Source organism: Talpa occidentalis, unplaced genomic scaffold, assembly GCF_014898055.3.
Source record: "Talpa occidentalis isolate TD23 unplaced genomic scaffold, MPIMG_talOcc4v2.1 talOcc4.9, whole genome shotgun sequence".
Classification (NCBI taxonomy): Eukaryota; Metazoa; Chordata; class Mammalia; order Eulipotyphla; family Talpidae; genus Talpa; species Talpa occidentalis.
In genome coordinates this window covers 72,983,833-73,001,529 of record NW_023605305.1, presented here as the reverse complement: position 1 = coordinate 73,001,529, position 17,697 = coordinate 72,983,833, and the positions used below count along the sequence as shown (strand labels likewise).

At 50.5% G+C, this 17,697-nt stretch overlaps 1 protein-coding gene across 1 annotated transcript in view; it reads left to right on the top strand.

Moving 5' to 3' along the window:
- The first annotated feature begins 7,041 nt into the window (after positions 1-7,041).
- The window catches only part of FLT4 (fms related receptor tyrosine kinase 4), a 37,767-nt gene continuing 27,111 nt past the window's right edge, over positions 7,042-17,697 (top strand). The window contains exon 1 of the mRNA XM_037498164.2: positions 7,042-7,138. The gene's annotated coding sequence lies outside the window, so the exon portion shown is untranslated. The remainder of the gene's footprint in view (positions 7,139-17,697) is intronic.

Here is a 17,697-nt window from a genome sequence, read left to right as displayed (position 1 = left end):
GCTGAAAATTGATATACAAGAAGCAAGAAGAACACCGAACTTCCACGACGAAAGGAAAAACACAGCAAGACACATAATAGTAAAGCTCCCAAGAATCCAGGACAAGGAAAAATAATGAAGCTGACAAGAGGAAAGAAACAGATAACATTCAAAGGAAAACCAATCAGGCTGACATCAGACATCTCTGAAGAAACACTACGGGCAAGGAGAGAGTGGAGGGACATAGTCAACAGACTCCAAGAAAACAGATGCCAACCAAGAATACTCTATCCCGCAAAGCTCTCTTTCCTCCATGAAGAAAGAATATGGACCTTCCCAGACAAAGAGAAACTCCGGAATTTCATTACGAATAAACCCCCACTCCAAAAAATACTACAAGGAATCCTAAAGCCAGAACCTCAGAGGGACGAATAACAACGAAAGAAGACCAAAAAAAAAAAAAAAGTTATTAAAAGAATAAATAAAATCAAAGGAAAGACAAACATAATGGCAAATACAGATGCTAACATATCAATATTAACTCTAAATGTAAATGGACTAAACTCTTCAATAAAAGACACAGAGTTGCAGCCTGGATTAAGAAACAAAACCCAACCTTTTGCTGTCTCCAGAAACACATTTTAGCTACAAAAGATAAAAATAGGCTCAAAGTCAAAGGATGGAAAACAATCCTACAAGCAAATGGGCCAAAAAAGAAAGCAGGAACAGCTATACTTATATCAGATAAAACAGACTTCAAACTCAAAAAAATAAAAAGAGACCCCAATGGTCACTACATTATGATTAAGGGGACAATACTTCAAGAAGAAATAACACTCATTAACATATACTCACCAAACGAAAGAGCACCAAAATATATCAGACAACTGTTGTCCTCTCTGAAAACAGACATCAGAGAAAACACATACGTAGTGGGAGACTTCAACACACCACTATCAACAATGGATAGATCAACAAGACAAAAAATAAGTAAAGAAACTAAAGCTCTAAATAAGGACCTAGAGCATTTGGGCTTAACAGACATCTATAGAACACTAAACCCAAAAAAAACGGAGTACACATTTTTCTCAAGCGCACACTGATCATTCTCCAGGATCGATCACATACTGGGGCACAAGACAAACATCAACAGATACACCAAGATTGAAATCATACCAACCATCTTTTCTGACCACGAAGGCATCAAACTAGAAATAAATCATAAAAAGAAGGCAAGGAACTATCCTACCTCATGGAGATTAAAAGCCACACTACTGGAAGACCACTGGACTAACGAGGAGATCAAAGAAGAAATTAAAAAATTCTTTGAATTGAATGACAAGGAGGACACCAATATCCTAAATGTATGGGATGCAGCAAAAGCAGTAATAAGAGGAAAATATATAGCAATAGAAGCTCACATCAAAAAACAAGAAAGAACTCAAAGAAACAACCTAATCTCAAAGCTCAAAGATCTAGAAAAAGAACAACAAAAAAACCCCAAATCCAGTGGAAGAAAAGAAATAATAAAAACCAAAGCAGAAATAAATGAAATTGAAACTAAAAAAACAATCCAAAAGATCAATGAAACCAAGAGCTGGTTCTTTGAAAAAATAAATAAAATAGACAAACCCCTAGCCAGGCTCACAAAGGAAAAAAGGGAGAAAGCACAAATACACAGGATCATAAATGAAAGAAGAGAAATCACAACGGACACAGCAGAAATCAAAAGAATAATCAGTAACTACTATGAACAGTTATATGGAAACAAGTTCAACAATCTAGAGGAGATGGACAAATTCCTACAACTCTACAATCACCAAAGCTAGATAAAGAAGAAATAGAACACCTAAACAGACCAATTACAAGCAGCGAAATTGAAATGGTAATCAAAAACCTCCCCAAAAACAAAAGCCCAGGACCTGATGGATTTACAAATGAATTCTACCAAACATTCAGAGACGAATTAGTGCCTATCCTTCACAAACTCTTCCAAAAAATTGAGAAGGAAGGGACAATACCAAACACGTTCTATGAAGCCAATATTACACTAATACCAAAACCGAATAAGGACAACACAAAAAAGGAAAACTATAGGCCAATCTCCCTAATGAACACTGATGCAAAAATCCTCAATAAAATTTTAGCTATCAGAATCCAACAATGTATCCATAAGATAATTCACCACGACCAAGTTGGATTCATTCCAGGGGCACAAGGATGGTTTAACATCCGAAAATCAATCAACGTTATCCAACACATCAACAAAAAGAAATATAAAAACCATATGATAATATCAATAGATGCTGAGAAAGCTTTCGACAAAGTGCAACACCCATTCATGATAAAAGCCCTTGAAATTCTTGGGATACAAGGAACATACCTCAACATCATAAAGGCCATCTATGACAAGCCAACAGCCAGTATCATTCTCAATGGTGAAAAGCTGAAAGCAATTCCATTAAGATCCGGAACAAGACAAGGATGTCCACTCTCACCACTGCTTTTCAATATAATACTGGAAGTCCTAGCCAGAGCAATAAGACAAGAGAAAGACATCCAAGGAATCCAAATAGGAAAAGAAGAAGTCAAACTATCACTATTTGCAGATGATATGATAATATACATAGAGAACCCCAAAATCTCCACAGAAAAACTAATTCAACTCATCGGTCAGTTCAGTAAAGTGGCAGGATACAAAATCAACATGCAAAAGTCAGTAGCCTTCCTATACACAAACAATAAATCTGAAGAAGAAGAAATCAAAAAAACCACCCCTTTTATTATTGAAACAAAAAAAATCAAATATTTGGGAATAAATCTAACAAAAGAGGTAAAGGACCTATACAAAGAAAACTATAAAACACTGTTAAAAGAAATAGAAGAAGACACAAAGAAATGGAAAGACATCCCTGCTCATGGATTGGAAGAATAAACATTATTAAAATGGCCATCCTACCAAAAGCAATATACAGATTCAATGCTATTCCAATCAAAATCTCAATGGCATTCTTCAAAGAAATAGAACAATTATTGATGAAATTCATATGGAATCACCAAAAACCCCGAATAGCCAAAGCTCTACTGAAAAAAAAAGAAGGAAATGGAGGCATCAAACTCCCAGACTTCAAACTATACTACAAAGCCATAATCATCAAAACTGCATGGTATTGGAACAAGAACAGACATACAGACCAATGGAATCGAATAGAAAATCCAGAAATAAACCCACAGATTTATGGTCAACTAATCTTTGACAAAGGAGCAAAGACTATGCATTGGAGCAAAGAAAGTTTGTTCAATAAATGGTGCTGGGAAAACTGGGTCGCTACATGCAAAAGAATGAAGCTTGACCACTACCTCACACCATACACAAAAATCAACTCAAAATGGATTAAAGAACTAGACATAAGACCTGAAACCATAAAATACATAGAAGGAAATATAGGCGAAACACTACGGGATTTGCACATCAAAGACATCTTTACAGACACATCACCCAAAGCAGTGAGAGTGAAGGCAAAGATAAACAGCTGGGACTACATCAAATTAAAGAGCTGCTGCACAGCAAAAGAGACAATAACAAAAACAAAGAGAAACCCCACCAACTGGGAGAACATTTTTGCACCCAACACTAATGATAAAGGACTGATCACAAAAATCTGCAAAGAGCTGATGAGACTCAGCAACAACAAAGAAAATAATCCAGTCAAAAAATGGGCAGAAGAGCTAAAAAGAAACTTCTCTGAAGAGGAAATGCAAATGGCCAACAGACATATGAAAAAATGTTCAACATCACTTGCAATCAGGGAAATGCAAATCAAAACTACCATGAGATACCATCTCACACCAGTGAGAATGGCACATATTAAAAAAACTAGCAACAACAAATGTTGGCGAGGATGTGGAGAAAAAGGAACTCTTCTGCACTGTTGGTGGGAGTGCAAACTGGTCCAACCACTATGGAGAGCTGTGTGGAGATTTCTGGACCTACTAAACATAGAGCTTCCATATGATCCAGCAATTCCACTCCTAGGTATTTACCCAAAGGACACAGAAACATCAATTCCAAAGAGCACCTGCACCCCTATGTTTATAGCAGCACTGTTTACAATAGCTAAGCTTTGGAAACAACCCAAATGCCCAAAAGTAGATGACTGGATCAAGAAGATGTGGTACATATACACCATGGAATATTACTCAGCATTCAAAAAAGATAAACACATGCAATTTGCAGCAACATGGATGGCGCTGGAAGGGATCATGCTCAGCAAAATAAGCCAGAAAGAAAAAGAAAAATACTGGATGGTCTCACTCATAGCAGGAATCTAGAAAACTTAAATAAGGGACCAGGAAAATGAATAACTATAAGAAAGTGAAAATCAAAATCAACAAAAAACTGTGAACCAGAGACACTTTTTTGGGGTGTGGGGGGCGGGAGGTAAGGGATTGGGGTCAGAATGGGGGGGTTGCAATTGTATGGAGAATATAAAAATAAAATTTATTATAAAATAAATAAATAAATTAGCAGTATCAAAAAAAATAAATAAAGGATACAAATAACACCAACCTTAAAGAAAACAATTCCTAAGGGTTCTGCATTAAAATTAAGATATTCTGACCCCACCAAGAAAAAAAATGTCATTAAGAGAGTGAAAAGTGAGATACTAAATGGAAAGGATGATTGTAGCATGTTATGACCAAATGTATTTTCCAAGCATGGTCTCAACAATATCTCCCATCACAATACTCTTCCACACTGTGACTTTACCTCCTCTATACAAAAGCTGGTGAGCGCGACCCCTGGGCAGGTTGATTCTTTGAGACCATACACACAGCTTCCATCTGGTTCTCTTGGGTTGCTTGTTCTGGGAAAGCCAGCTGCTGTGCGAGGATTTCAACTACCCTGAGATTGCCATCCTGGAAAGACCATGACTGGGTACGATGGCTAATAGTTGACAACTCAACACCATCCACCCAACCCAGTCAAGCCTTCAGATAGCCAGCAGCATCTAAGTGAGAGATCCCAAGCAAGAACTACCCAGCTAAGACCTTCTCAAATTCCTGTCTTGCAAAAGCATGAGCAAAATAAAATGATGGTTGTCTTACAGCACTATGTTTTGGAGTATTTGTTACACGCAGAAATAATAAGCCAGAACCAGCAAAGGACTGATATCCAGAATACATAAAGAATTTCTACAAATCAGTAAGAAAAAAGACAGACAATGGGTGGTAAATTCAAAAAGATTTTAATTCTAAATCATCGAATATAAAAATATGCTCAACCTCAATAGCAATTAGGGAGATTTTAATGAAAATCATATAAGATACCACCACAGACTAACAAGAATAGCTAAATGTAAAAAGTCAAAACTGACAGCACTTTGACAGTGTAGATGTGGAGCGCCAGGAACTAGTTATATGAAATGCAGAACTCTTCAGTAATGAGAAAACAATTGGCACTGTCTACCAAAATTGAAGATACACTTACTATGACTTAGCAATGTCACTCTTAGACACATATCCTAAAGAAAAGAGCCCATATACACCAAGAAACAAAGCAAAAGAGTTCATAGCAGCAAGTGTTGGAAAGTGGTAGCAACTCAAACCTCCATCAACAGTAGATGGACAAAAAAAATGTGGTGTATCACACAGTGGGAGACTATGCAGTAATGAAGAGCAAAGCACAGGTTATCATTATGGTGGCAGTACAGAGAATCTCACAAAAGATGCTTAAATATATATTTTATGAATTCATTGAAATAGGTCTTTAAAAATAAGCAACCCAGGGCCTCCCCGGTGACGCAAAGGTTGAGCGCTGGGTTGCGAAACTGTCCGCAGCCTCTGCAGCGCTGGTTTGATCCCCGGCTGCTCCCCGCTCTGGCTCTGGTGAATTCTCTCACCCTCCCACGCTTCTGACTGTACCCAGTGCTTGTATAAATATATAAAAATAAATCTTTAAAAAAATTAAATATATAATAAAAATAAAATAAAAATAAGCAAAACATATGAGGTATATTAGTGACATTCGGTACCCCTTGATTTTGGGGTGGAAACATAGGTTTAAAATTTGCATTTATAATATGTTGGTATATAATTTCCATGTGTGTGTTACTAATAACAAAAAAAGTTAATTTTTAAAAGTAAAATTATATTGGAAGAAAATATTTAGTTGAGAAAAAATCTGACTTCATTTATTTGGTTACCTTACTTCCCCAATATCGCTCATTAAATCATCTAGACTATTCCCACTGATTTGTGAATCCACCTTAACAATGTATTCAGTTCGCATTGCACTTGAGTTGGTAACGGTTGTATCAACAGTGGCTTTGGCAAGCGTGAAGGGAACGTGGAAGGGCAGGATGGGGGGAGTGCGCCTGCAGAGGAGGGTGGCTGCGATAGTCATCCATGGGATTTATTTTTAAATAGGAAAATTCTAGAGACAGAACTGAAAAGAGAGAGGAAGTCTGTGGAAGGGTTGCCAAGTCAGCGAGTAAAGTGTCACCTGATAAAAGGGCTTATAAATGAGCTCAGAGCAAAAATATTTGGGGGAGATCTAAGGAGGAGGTCGTGCCTGATGGGTGGAGGCTGGTTTTACTGGGTGCCTGGCCCAAGGGTACAGCCTCCATGAGCACCACGTAAGTGGTAAGATAAAGTTTGCTGGGTGTTTTCAAAGACTGAACACACTGCTTGATTGTATTTGCTTTTTTTTTTAAAGTTTAAACATAACATTCATTGTTTGAAGGAAATGACAGAAAAACGCTCACTGCCACATTTTGCCCAGCCCTGACTGCTGGACGCCGGTCCCGCTTGAGTTCACGACGAAGGACGCCGGCGCTACGCCCTTCTGCGCGCCCGGGCGGCCCGGGGCGCTCCGCTCGCGAGGACCCGCACTCGCGGCCGCGGGGCTGCGCGTCCCCCGCACCCTCTTCCCGGGACTGGCTGCTCCCGGCTGGGGGAGGGGCCCAGCGGTGGGGGGCGGTCCGAAGAGCCTCGCCCCGCCCGGGAGCCCCGACCCCGGCCCCGCCTGAGCCCGCGCCGCGCGCCCACATTCCGAGCGGGGAGCCGCGGCGCGTGGGTCTGCCCCGCGCGCTGGCCGGAGATGCAGCCGGCGCCGCGCCCTGCCTGCGCCTGTGGCTCTGCCTCGGACTCCTGCACGGTGAGCGTGTGAGCCCCGGGCCGGCGGCGAGGGGACGCGCGCTCGGGGCGAGGGGTGGGAGCGCACCTGGGCGAACGGGCAGGGAACTTGGCCGCCGAGTCTGGGGTACCAGGGCAGTCGGGGCCGGGGCCGGAGGGCACGGGCTCCGCCGGGAGCGCCGGGCGTCGGGCTCGCCCCCGCCGGGGGAGGACGGAGCGGGCGGGGATGCGGCCGGGTCAGGGACTCGGCGCCGGGGCTGCGCCGGAGCTCCGGGATCACGCTCTGGGCTCCCGACCTTGCTTGCCCGTCTGCGGCTCGCGCGGGCGCCGAAGGAGCTGTATCCTCAGCCTGGACCCCTCGTCCGTTCCCCGCTTCCCGGCGGAGTCCTGGAGCCTCAGTGCCGGCCCTTTGGACCCGCGCCGGGGGTCGTGCCCCGCGTGCAGGCGGCCGTCCCGACGCCACCCAGCGCCCTCGAGGCCGGCCCCAGAGGGCGCTCCCGGCGGGCGTCCGCCTTCCGCCGGCCGGGTCTGCACGGGCAGGGCCCGACCCTCGGAGCCTGGCGCCCTGGGCGGCTTGGGCGCAGGTGCGTGATGGAATTTGAGGCGAAAGAATCTGAAGTGGGCAACTCGTGAATGAGCGGGGCGAAGGGGCAGAAGGCCTGGCTGCCAGCGTTTGAAGGGCGGGAGCCCTGAGGACAGATGTGAGGAGCCCGATCATAAGGCTGGACTCTGCCCGTGGTGCCGGGAACATGAAGGCCTCCCTGCAGGTCACCGCGATGGGACTAGGGGGGGGGAGATAGAGTGTGGGATGAAAGAGGAGTCATGGAAGACTGTTTGCATGAGGATGGCAGGGATAAGCATCAGAGGTGGAGGAGAGAGGAGCTGGGGGTTCATACAAGATCTGGCCACCCTGAATCAGAGGGTGGAGGGAGAATCGTGGGCGCCCTGTAGCTGGGGAAGGAGAGCTGGGAGATGTGAAAGGAGAGAGGGAGACCTCTCTGTTCTTGTCACACTGCGGGCGTTGGATACTGACTTCACATGTTTCATCTTTTAATTCCCACCAGAGACCCATTTTACAGATCAGGACGTTTACGTCAAGGACACATAAAACTTCCCCCAGAGACTCCAGGAGGCCAGTAGTAAGGGAAACAGTCAATCCAGGTCTTTGGGATAATAGAGCCCTGTTCTCTGTGCCTTTTGGGCTGAGGGACTGGCACAGGGGAGGTGTGGGTGAGAGGAGAGGCAGGAGGAGAGAGGAGAGCATCTTCTGTCTGGGCCTCCAAGTTGGGGCAGGTCTGGGCAGGGGGCTTCAACTAGGCCATTTCTCCTTCCCCTTCACCCAGGCCAGAGTCAGGCACTCACAGGAGCTCAGTGTGTGTTTGTTGAGTGACTGAATGAATGGAGGAGAAGTGAATGGGTCCAGGTTGAACTGCAAGGCTGATAGACTTGCCTGCCTTGAGGAGATATCTGGTAGGCAGCTGGGTGTTGTTTCTGAGGCTCAGGAGAGAGGTGGACTGGGGAGCTGGACAGGGAGCAAACCAAACAATCCAATAAGGGATCCCCATGTGCACACTGGGAGGAAGCCAGAGAGGGAGAGGCTTCTAGGGAGACAGAGAACATTCCTCAGGGTTAAGGAAACCAGGAAAGGCTGTTGTCCTGGTGCTTCCTGGAGCCAAGTGGGAGATAGAGGTGGGAGGAGTGTGAGTGCAGGTGATTCTTACAACGTCTGGTTGCAGAGAAAGGAAGCACGATGTCAACCGCAGGGGCCCATGGAGAAGGGTGACCCAGGCAGGATCAGGGGATGACTGGTAGGGAGAAGCCAATGGGGTGAAAACCATCACTACCCTCCCTGAGCCCTACATTTCCCTCCTCCCCACTGCTGGGTGGAGGAGGACCCAGGAGCTCATGGCCTGAAGGGGGGTACTGGAAACGAAGCATAAACACTTCCATGCAGAGTATGAGGCCAGGTGCTGGCAGGTGAGAAGCCTGGGGACCTGAAGTTGAGTGCTCAAAGGTGTGCTGTTGTTCCTATTGATAGAATCAGACTCTTGTCCAACCTCTGCCCCTAAATTCCTGCCTGAACCCCTTTATTCCTCTCCCACACCTGTTTCCCCATGTGTAGCAGTGCAGCAGGGTGGTGAGCACAGAGAGACAGTGCTTGGGCTCGATTTCATGACACGATGTCCTGGTCTAGTTCCAAAAAGGCTTGCCCTGGAAGTGTCCTTACAGAGAGGTCAGTGGCAGAGGTCAGCCTCAAGAGGTTGGTCTAGAGGGGAGAGGATGTGCCTCTGGACAGTGGGTAGTCAGCTCAGGATCACGCAGGGGAAGCAGGTGACTGCAGGCAGCTGGGCTGGCCTGGCTTGAGGATGATGGCTCCTTCTGTGCACTGGCTCACTTACGGCCGTCCAGCTTTCCACCGTCCCTTCTCCTCAGCCCTGAGTCAAACCCAAGTGTAGACAGAGACCTGGGATGGGGGTGGGGAGATGCTATAAGTCAGTGCAAGCAGCATATGGGAGCAAGAGCCATACCCATCTGATTTGGCCCCCAGCTCAGCACTCTAAGGTCTCAGGTGCAGGTGAGGCTCATGTGCCCACCGTGCTGGAGGCAGGGGGTCAGCACTGCTGCAGAACTCTGCTGCCTGCTCTGAGCAGTGCCTACAGGGCTAGGTGGGAGCAGGTGTGGCAGTCTGTCAAACTCCTCAGTCTGCCATCCTCACCCTGCCCCCAGGAAGTGACACCCTGACCCAGGAAAGGGAATTGTGGTTCTGTGCAAGTCCAAAGTGTGCTGCTCCCAGAGGCTGGGAGAATTTGGACCCAGTCTGCCCACAGGGGTCTCCTGAGTGCTCCCTGGGCAGGGACACTGACGTGCCATAAGACATCTGTAGCCTAGGGACGGATGTGCTCAGTGACTCTGTGACTGCGGTGTTTTCCTCCCCATGGCAGATTTTTCTCCAGGAGGGCCTGGCCTGTGCCTCCCAGTCCTCTGAGATGCCCCAAGGAAAGAGGAGGGAGTTGGTCAGCAGAGGGGTCAAGAGAGCCTCTCACACTCCCTGCATCAACCTCTGAGTGAGACGCAGCTGACATGGCCAGCTGGAGCCAGGGATTCCTGAGTTTCAATCCTTTTCAGACACTGGCTTCCTCTGGGATCTTGGTTTTCCGGAGAAGTCTGGGAGGAGGAAGGTGCGGGCATTCATTGCTGGCAGAGGCTGAGGCTGGGTGGGGCGGACATCAGGCACGCCTCAGCCTGGCTCCCGCGCCCCGGGCCACCCCCACCCCTGAGACCAAACCAGGGTGTGGGTGGCCTGTGAGCAGGGCCAGGTCAGGGTGACGAGTGGGGGAGCCCCGCCACGTGGCCAGCGAGGTCAGCAGGGGTTCATGGGAAAGGACTTGTCGGCCACAGGAGAGGACATCCTGCCTGCATTTCCCTCTTCCTGCAGCAGGAGCCCATGGCCCCGATTTAGCAGCTCTGGGGGGCCACCTCTGAGCCAGCTGGACTGTCTGATAACACCACCCGTCCTGCCACTACAGAGCAGTGATGACCCCAGGCGGGCCAGGACGACCCCCTGGCACAGCTGGCTGTACCCATAGCTGCACCGTGAGCCCAGCATCTGCCAGGGTGCCCCTCTTCCCCATCTCACCTCTAGAGGGTGCTCGGGCAGCCCATGCTCCCACACTCCCTCTCAGCCTCACCATCGCTCCCTGCTTCCCCAAATTTGCCTCAACTCCCCACAGGGACTTCAAAACACATATCCGAGCCCTCAGTGCTCCCTCAATGACCAGTGTCTGCTTCCTGGGCATAGGGCAGGAACCCTTCCTGCTGAGGCCAAAGGCATATCTAACCGTATGTCCACCCAGCCCCAGTGCAGGCCCTTCCTCCTGCTCCAGCTAAAGCACTGCCCATCTCCCTGCAGAGGACGGTGCTGTCCAAATAGGCAGGGTCTACTAGGGCTGGAGGAGCCGAGCACCATGGGAGCTGGGCTTTCAGGTGAGCTCAGGGGAAGTTTTTTTCCTCACCCAACCTAGAGCACCATCCTCAAAGTTACCTTGATTCTAACAAATGGCATTTATACTGAGCAGCAGGCATGCACACACACACGCACAGGCACACTTGGTGTGTCGGAGGGAGCCTCACCTTGGTCCAAAATGGTCAGTCAAATTGCTTCACACTCAGGTGTATGAAATACAAGCCTTTTTGGTGCATAGCAGTGCACCGGTCCCAGATGGCATGGACGCCACGAGGGGAGGAAGGGCATGTGGCTGTCCACATTCTCCAGGAAAAGGTCTGGAGAAGTGGATATGTGGCTCCTAGATGTATGGCCATTTTTATCTGTTGCCCCAGAGCCTTTAAAAGCAGGATGCCCCACAGAAAACCCCCTTCCCCGAGTCTACCTCTGCCAGGCTTGGTGCAGGACTCCTCTCTCTCTCACGTCCACACCTGCCCACATGCTGTGCGCCATCCCTTTGCTCTCTGCATCCTTACAGCCAGTCAAGGGCAGTCAGGAGCCAAGCCCCATGCTGGTGAAGCGCCATGGAAAAACGAGTGCCAGCCCTCATCCTTGCATTAAGGATGCACAAAAATGCACAGAGGGACACTGGAAAGGGGAACTGAAGCCAGTATAGACAGGTGGCAAGGATCTCAGATTCCACCCCCAAGCAGCAGAGAGGCAGGGAGTGGTTTTAGGCAAAGGAGAAACTTGTGTCCTGGAAAGCTCACGTGGCCACTGAGTAAGAGCTAGGCCAGTGAGAGACACTGGGGGACAAGGAGAGGGATATTGTGGCAGAGAGACGGGAGAGGGACATCCCCGAGATGTGTGTGGGTGGTTGTCTGGCTAGAAGGCATCACTGCCAGGCGTCTGTACACCGTGAGTGGCAGGCACTCTGCTGGGGTAGCAGGGAGAGGAAGGCCGCTCCCCATCGGTGCTGGCTCTGAGAATAAATGCAGCTTTGATGACCAGTTGGCTGTGGGCAGTGTGTGGCGTCAGGAATGACTGGCAGGTGAGTGCCACTGAGAGGGCAGCTCTATCTATCAGAAGAGAGCAGTGTTTCCAGGACTGATGGGAAAAGTGTGATCCCATCAGCTGAAGGCCTTTACATTCCGTATACTGAGACACGCACATAATTCTGGCCCTACTGAAATAGCATTATCTATAATCCTGTCCCCCAAAGACAACCTCTGACGAGCAGGCTAGCCTCTATGAGCCTTAGAATTCTCATCTGCAAATTGCAGAATATATTGCCTTGGGGGCACTGGCAGAGTGTGAGATGCGCAGGCGAAGCTGTGTGGGCACACAGAAGGTGCTAAATACACGTTCACTGTTATAGCAACGGGCTGTATCGGGCAAAGTTCATTTGTCACTCTCTTGCTTTTGCCCACATCTTTGCTAACATTGGGAATTCTCCATCTTTTCCAGCTTGCACATCTAGGGGATGAATGATTGTGTGTCCATGATTTAAGATCTCCTCAGGGGTGGGCAAGGTCTGGGTCAAGAGGGTAGGACACCCACAGGAGACATCTGAGAAACAGAGCATGGCAGGGCACTGCAGGGCTGGACTCAGAAAAGCTGTCAGGGATGGTGGGGAAGTCCAGAGTGGACTTAAGTCCCAGGGGGCCCCACCACCAAGAAAACAGAGTCCGCTGGTGAGCAGGACAGACCCTGCCACACTAGGCCAGGAGCCTGAGGCTGGCTCTGTGACCCAGGGCCCTTTTCTGTGGCCTCCCCATACCACCTACCTGACAACCCAAGGTCTTTCATACCTGACTTTGCACACGTGTCTCTGCCCTGTGTGCCCTCTGCCACCTGCCTGGGGCCAGCAAGCTCCTGTTCAGTCTGCATACCTATTTCAGTTAATATGGATACCCCTCCTGCCAGCCAGGCTTTCTCTGAACCCCTGTACCTCCATAGACACAGGCCACAGTGAAATGCAGCCAGCATGACACACAGAGCACCCTGCAGCAGGTGACAACCAGGGCCCAGCATGCAGGAGCCTGTGACGGTCCATTCTTACAGTAATTCTCAGTGTGGCATTACTAGTTGCGCTCTGTGGTGCCCTGTCATCCTGGGGAGCATTCTCATCTCACAAGTGGAAAAACTGAGGCTTGGAGGGAAGAAGGTCATGGCGCTTAGAGTGGCCTTGTGGGGTGTGTGGCTGGGCTCAGGGGACCCAAGCACACTCAACGTAGCCTCTTCTACCCCAGGCACTTCAGTCCTGCACATTGGGGACTAAGGGTACTGATGGCCTCTTGACTCTCACCTTCACCTTTGGAGGCTCAGAGGCTGCCAGTCAGGTATTAGGGACTCCTGGAAACAGCCCCCCATGCCTCCTCTCAAAGTCCATACTCAGGCTTGGCCCAAAGAGTGGAGGGAGAGCCCTGGAGCCTCCCCTCTGTCTGACCCTGGCACCAATGCACAGAGGAGCAAGTCCAGGTTCACCTGCCCAGCTACCTCGCACACTTCCCCTTCGGCCTGTCTCCAGTCTGCAGCCTCTGTCCTCCTGGGCACACTACCAAGGAGAGTGAGGATGAGACTGGAGGGACTATTACACAGCCTCCATCATGCCCAGGGGCAGTAAGGAATGGTCCATCGTAATAGCCTCCGCCGCTCCACTCTGCCAGCTGGCGGAGGGGCTTGCAGACCATCCTAATGTCATCCCCGGGTCAGCTGTGCTGGACCTGGGTTCAGAGCTGTGGACCCATGAGATCCTAGCCCTAGGAGCTGCCTGATGACGCAGACCCTGCCCTTGTGGGGGGCCATGGATGGGGAGAACCATGCTGTCAGCTGCAGGTCCTAGGCAGGCTGCATGGGCCTTGGAGCAGGGAAGGACAGAGGACACAACCTGAGTCTGGACTGTGAGGTGGGCAAGGGCCTGGCGTGCTCAGCAGGGGCACTGTGACTCTGAAGGTGGCAGGAGATGAAGCCAGCAAGGCCCACAGACACAGGCATCATTCTGGAGACCAGGCCAAGGGTGTGCACAGCTCCAGAGGACCATGAGGACCTACTGAAGGTATCCTTAAGCCACATCACCTCTCTGGGCTGAAGAACATATCAGAAGCTGGGAAGGAGGCTGCTGGGGAGCAGGAAGGCATGGAGACCCCATGTCTCAAGGCGGTGGTGGGAGAGAAGGGAACAGGTGGGAATGGACCTGGACTCCATGGGCCTAGGCTACTGCACAGCGGCCGAGCCAGCACTGTGAAGGAGCCTGAGCCTCAGTTTCCTCATTTTTTGACTGGATTCGCGACCCCTCCTTTCTTCCCTCCCAGTCTGTTGTGAGGGTTTTGGGCAGTGGCCGCCAGGCGTGGTCAGTGCCTAACCCACCGGACTTCCTGCCATCTTACCGCCCCTCACCCAGGATCCCCATGTGCTGCTCCCACAGTCAGCTGCCTGCGGCTGACGCCAGGATCCCTGCTGCCCAAGGCTGCTGACAACACAGAGAAGAGGAGGTGTGCACCCTGGCCTCCCTGACCTCGGCCCGGCGCCTGCCCTGCCTGCTTAGCCACAGGCCGGGGGGCCAGGGCCACTGGCCAGGGGAAGGAAGAAGCCAGTTCCTGGGCCAGGAACAGGAAGGCAGGGGGAGTGCAGCAGAGGCCAGGATGACAGTGCTTCCTGCTGCGGGAAGGGAAGGACAGCAGGGACAGACAACAGCCGGGCAGGAAGGATGCACCCTCTTCGGGGCCGCAGGTGGGGGCTGGGCAGCATGGACTCTCTGGGCATGGCTGTCCCGGGCCCGAATCTGCCCCAGCATCTGAGTAGCTTGGGGCACCTATGGCCATCAGGACTATCCTTTAAAAACTTATTTTCCAAAGTAAGACCCCAATTTTGTCTAGCCAGCTGCTCAGCCACCTGCCCACCCTGCCTTCCACCCATCCATCTACCCGTCCACCCGCTTTGCCTGCCTGCCTGCCTGCTTCCTTCCTTCCGCCCATCCATCCTTCCATCTATCCACGCATCCTCTGTCCATCTATCTTACGATCCTTCCTTCCATCTTTCCATTCACCCATCTTGTCTGTCCCTTGCCCACCCTCCATCTACCAAGCCACATATCTACACACACACACACACACGCACGCACGCACACACGCACGCGCGCGTGCATGCGTCTGTGTCTTTGTGTAATCTGTCCGTGTTTCTACTACCTATCCTTCTGTCCCTCTTTGCTTCCATCCATCTATCCTTCTATCCATTTGTCCTACTTTCATCTAGCCACCCATCTATCCGTCCATCCATTTACTCATTCAACAAGTATTTATTGAACCTTGAGTCTTTTGGGTGCTGGACTAGGCATGGGTGGTGAAGAAAAAAAGACTTGGCTTGGTCCTTACCCCCATTAAAACTTGATGCCTAGTGGGGAAAATGGAAAGGAAATTACAAACTATGACAAGGATAAAGCAAGCAACTAGGAAGCTAGGCTGGAACTTCAGGGGTGATTTAGGTTTTAGGGGAGTGAGGAGGTCATGTCTAAGCTGAGAAGCAACTGACTGTGCAGGACATGTGAGGAGATGAATCAGGAAAAGAGAGCGTGCAAAGCCCCAGGGTAGGAATGCACACACATGGACGGGCGGCCCGGAGGCCACGGTGGCTGAAAGACCATCATGAACAGGAACATGAAGCAGAAGTGAGAGAGACCAGGAGTTTGGAATTTCCTGAAAGTACCGAGTGAAGTCCTGACGAGATTCAAGCAGGAGCAGGTTAAAGTGTCACTAGCAGCTGTGTGCGACTGCAGAGCAAGAGCAGACGCAGCGGACGACAAGCGGCTAGTACAGTTGGGCCGGTCCCAGCCCCAGTTGGAGAGTAGAGACTGGCACTTAGGTGCTTCCGTGGTGACTGAAAGGGCTACTGTGGGAGAAGTGGGTGAGCACAGCCACCCACCTCAGGAATATGGGAGCTACCCAGGAGGAGCCCTTGGCAGGGATGGAGACTGTGAGTCCAGAGTTTAGCAGTGGAAATGTGGGACCTCGCGTGTCTGTGGGGAGCCAGGTGCGGTGGCAGCTGGAGTTGAGAGAAGGATCTGGTAGAGAGAGAAGAGATTTTGGAGGCATCTGCAACTTAGGTGAGAGAATGATGGAGAGAAGAGAAATAGCATTGGTGCTGGGCAGGAGGAAACGAGGAGAGTGTAAGCTCATAGAAGGTGTCAGAGGAGGAGAGGTGAGCTCTGCTCCCCACCCTGAGTGCCCACAGGTCCTGCAGCATGGTGGATGCCCCGACCTATGGCTCCATGAAGCAGAGGGGAGGCTGCACCCCCGGGGGAGAATGAGGGGAACAGTAGGCAGAGCTTTAGCTGTGAAGAGAATCACAAGGAATTGGGGGGAGGGAGCTTGTTTATAAAATGGGACATTATTCCACAGAGATGACTAGGGGTCGGGAGGAAAAAGGAATAGACCCGCGAAGGTCAGGTCCAGGGGCTCCTGGCAGGATGAAGGCTCTGACCTGGGGAGTGGCAGCGTCAGAGGGCTTCCAGGGTCCAGGTCAAGGACAGGGCTTGGGATGTAGGAAAACGAGACGTCAGTCCATCATCACTTCATTCATGCCAAGGGGGAGGGAGAAGGGGATGCCCTGAGCTGCGGCCGAGGGCCCTTTTAGGGTCATGCCAACAAGATAGGGGATGCGGCAGTGTGGCGCTTCGGCTTTGCCCCTGAGACGTGCTGCTGTTGCTGCAAGGCTGGGCGGCAAGGGAGTAGTCTGAATAATGGGTCCTGGGCACTGGGGTGAGGCCAGGAGCAGGTGCAGAAGAGGAGGGGCCCCTGGCCTCAGAGTTTTGGTGAAGAATCCAGCAGTGCCAGGACAGGGCATCTACAGGAGGCAGGAAGAAGCGCGGGAAGACGGGCATGAGGTAACGCCGCGTTTCTGCTAAGGACCCGGTCCAGGGGGTGCCCAGGAAGTGAGGTGCTGAGGACAGAGGAGGGAGGACAGTGAGGAGGGCTGTAAAGGCTAGGGTACCAGTGAGTCACCCACATGGGTGTTGAAGTCATGGAGAGTGGCATGACTTGGGTCGGAGGAGCCTGGAAAGCCGGGAGCAGAGAACGAGGGGAGTGACAGCCAGCCACTGGCGACAGCTTTCCTGGTGAGGAGGTGCTGCTGCAGGGAGAGCAGATGCCATAGGAGCCCTCTGCTGCCAAGCACGTGGTGAGGGCAGCACTACCCAGGGGCAGAGGTGCCCTCAAAAAGCCATGTTTAAGTAAAGACAGGAAGGATGAAGGAGAACAGTGAGGACTCCACTGAATGCTAATCACACAGGACCAGTGTGAGTGAAGACAAAGGGGCACTGGGCCAGCCAGGGTGTGTGACGACAAAGGAGAGGCTCACACAGTAGGTGACAGGGTTGGTGAGTATGACGGATGGTCCCGATTAGTAGTTATGCAGGCGCCTCCTCTTGGGAGCATGTTCCTGCAGGCTCTGTTGCCCCATTCACCTACCCACCCACCCACTCATCCACTATCAGCCCACCATCCATCCACCCAAGTATCCATCTATCCAACCACCCAGCCCCCCACCCAGTCTCCATCCACATGTCCACCCCCTTCCACCCCTCACCTACCTACCCCTCCACCCACCCATCCCACCCATCTATTCACCCACTCCCCTGTCAT